The 3,190-nt window shown below is 37.7% G+C and overlaps 1 pseudogene; it reads right to left on the bottom strand.

Annotated features, from left to right (window-relative positions):
• Nucleotides 1-1,373, bottom strand: part of LOC100953371 — a 4,405-nt pseudogene extending 3,032 nt beyond the window's left edge.
• Between the last annotated feature and the right edge of the window lie 1,817 nt (nucleotides 1,374-3,190).

The following is a 3,190-nucleotide window of genomic DNA, read 5'->3' as shown; positions in this document are numbered from 1 at the left end:
TAAGACAATTATGCAGAAATTTAGACAAATTGAGAAGTTTTTTGGTTAAAGAGCTAACAAAATGGGGTTGGTGGGAAAGCTTTGAAGCTAAGGCTGTATGTTTGTCAGTATACTTGAAAATGTGTCCATCTAAACCCCTTCTAGACACCTTCTGTTTGAATTTATGGACTTATATAAAAAAGTAAAGAATTTAATCTTCTTTATTTGACTCTTAAGTCTCAACATTTATTTATGTAACCTGAAGGTTTGCATGTTACAGAGTCTTTGTTCTTGAGAGTTCTGGATTCCAGTGTCCTGGTTACCAAAGGTGTTAACGAGATGATTTATTTGCCGAAAGCAATGACTACCATGTGATTAGATTCTATGAGCTTTTCAAGGAGTCATTCCATTCCTAGTCATCCTCTTTGCTTTCCTAAGAAAATCAAACTCTGCTCCAAGAGACCTCAGCCTTGCATTTTTGGTTTTATTAAAACCACACCAAAGGGAATATAAATGTTACAGGAACTCTTACACTTTGGTTATTATTCTTTATTGTATGCTTAAAGACAGTCATAAAATATGCATTTTTCCACAATGAAACTTGCAGAAGACTTATGTTGGTCCTGCTATACTTCATTTTTGGTCTCCGTTGTAGGTCAGTCAAGAGTTTTAATTAGTGTACGAAATTTATGGATGTTGAGGACCATGACTTTAATTCCTCAGACAAACAAGAAGTGGCCCTGGAGGTCATACAGATATTCCAGAGCTATCCCCAGTATCATGGCGCAAGCATTTCCTCCTGGGAAGTTTGTCCTGGGCATTTGTGTACAGTGGGACAGTCATAGCTCACTGTAGCCTCAAACTCCTAAGCTCAAGAGATCTGCCTCAACTTTCCAAGTAGCCAAAACAACAGGATATGCTGCCACCCCTGGCTAATTAAAAAAAAAAAATTATAGGGGTGAGATCTCCCTACGTTGTGTAAGCTGGTCTTAAACGCCAAGGCTCAAGCAATCCTCTCACCTTGGATGCCCGAAGTGCTGAGTTTACAGACTTGAGCCACCGTGCCTGGCCATGGACCAGACCATTTCCATTGCTGACTGTAAGGTTATGTCAAAAGTTTAATTTCAGTGAATAAAAAATGCAGACAATAGTAAAAAAGCAAACAAAAGCAACACAACAAAAAACTAAAAGAAGTTACCTCTAAGATTAAGCATTTTTCCCTTATCAGACACATCGGGTGGACACTGATTCTTACCAGGTGCACTGTTAGAGCACATCTTGCCTGTCCTGAGTCCCTACTCCACAACCACGGTTCCCACCTTCTTTTCTTTACCTCGTCTGTCAGAAAGCTTCCTGGACTCCACTTTTCCCTTCTCTGATATATCCACTGGCATTTCACAGAAAATATTTTTTAAGAGTGAATTTGATCATGTCACTTCCCTATTTAAGCATTTTACATTGTGACCATTATATATTTAAAGCAATCTACCACACAGTTATGTTCTGCATCACCAAACAAGAAAAAAAAATGATGCCACCAACTAAGCAATTGCAGTAATTCCTTCTTATCACTTAGAATTATTCTTTTCATACTTACGTTCCCTTTTAGACATATTTTGTCTGATTTATATTATGTATTGCTCCTATGCATGCATAAGAAGGAAAATATAAGTTGTAGACACAGAAAACTGTAATTATGTCACAGCTCCGACTCTAGGGCTGTCCATGAAAGATGCAGTACACTATCAGAATTGTCAAAAAGTGAAAAAATGTACACATTCGAATAAATAAAATATGGTCAGTATGTCATGGGTGTCTCTCTCCCCCTGACCCCCTTTGACTATAGGGAGGACACAGTCTGTCCTCTGCATAACATTCAAGGATTTTCACAAGCTGACTCACACCTATGTGCTTAATCTAATGTTTTTTCACTTTCTAGCATGTCAACACCCCATACTTTCCTGTTCATCTGCTTCTTTGCCCACTTCCCTGGCACCCTAGTTAAAGTCTGAGACCTAATGCCCCCTTTCTTGTTTTCTGCATTATCCTCTCGATCCTGACAAAATTAGTTCCTCCCTATCTTTCCCACGTAGTGTTATCTTCATAGAGATAGGGAGACGTTTCAAGTTACAGATAGGGAGACGTTTCAAGTTGCGGTTCTGTACTTAGTTGAATATAAATGTCAATGTCTTATCTTGGTGCCTGGAGCAAAGGAGATGCTTTGTAAAGATGTTTTGAATGAATTGAACAAAAGTAAAACTGTAAGTGATCCAACCAAAAATAAAGTGGTAGAATAAAATAAAATGGCCAAAAATACTCATAAAACATTCTGCAGTCATCATTATCCCACTGATGATGTACTGGCCACATTGTATTTAATATAATGTGTATATTTTTCACTTTTTACAATTCTGATATTACACTGCGTATTTAATGGGCAGCCCTACAGTAGGAGCTGCAACATAATTATAGTTTTCTGTACTTACAACTTCGAGTTTTCTTCTTTGTTTGCATAGGAGCAATACATAATAAAAATGAGACAAAATATGTCTAAAGGGAAACATAGGTATGAAAAGAATAAGTCTAATTCATATAGGTATTAAAAGAATAAGTCTGATCAGAAGGAATTATTGCATAGCTTAATTGGCAGCATTTTTTTTTTCTTGTTTAGTCATTTATCTGTCATTTCAACTGATGAAAAAATGATTAAAAATATGACCTTGCAGCTACAGGTGATACTTCTGGTGTTTAGTATTTTCTCTTTTTCCTCTGGAGGCAAATCACAGGGATACTAGGAGTGATGCTCAGATTTCTAGAGGAGGAGCCAGGCTACACGGGTTCTTGATCTGCCTCAAGCTTATGTTACTTGTTGAGTGAAGAGGTGTCAGAATAAGTGAAAACTAGGCCTTGCATGTGGCTGGGCACCCCTATGTGACTTGGGTTAGCCAGGAGCCATATGCCTTCTCTATTCTCTGTACCTTCAATATTTGATAGCAGTCATGGACTTGTATCAAAGTCCCTATCCCAAAGATTGATTTCCTGCCTTTTTTTTTTTTTTTTTTTTTTTGCAGTTTTTGGGGGGGGCCTGGTTTGAACCTTCCACTTCCAGTATATGGCCAGCGACCTACTCCTTTGAGCCACAGGTGCCACCCAGATTTTTTTCTTTTTTATATTATCTTTTGATTGTTTTCATGAATATGTTCTTTAAAGG

This window comes from Otolemur garnettii, unplaced genomic scaffold (assembly GCF_000181295.1).
Source record: "Otolemur garnettii isolate 467f Iridium unplaced genomic scaffold, OtoGar3 scaffold00076, whole genome shotgun sequence".
In the NCBI taxonomy this organism is placed as follows: domain Eukaryota; kingdom Metazoa; phylum Chordata; class Mammalia; order Primates; family Galagidae; genus Otolemur; species Otolemur garnettii.
The sequence above is the reverse complement of the archived record's forward strand: the minus strand, read 5'-3'. Positions and strand labels throughout refer to the sequence as shown.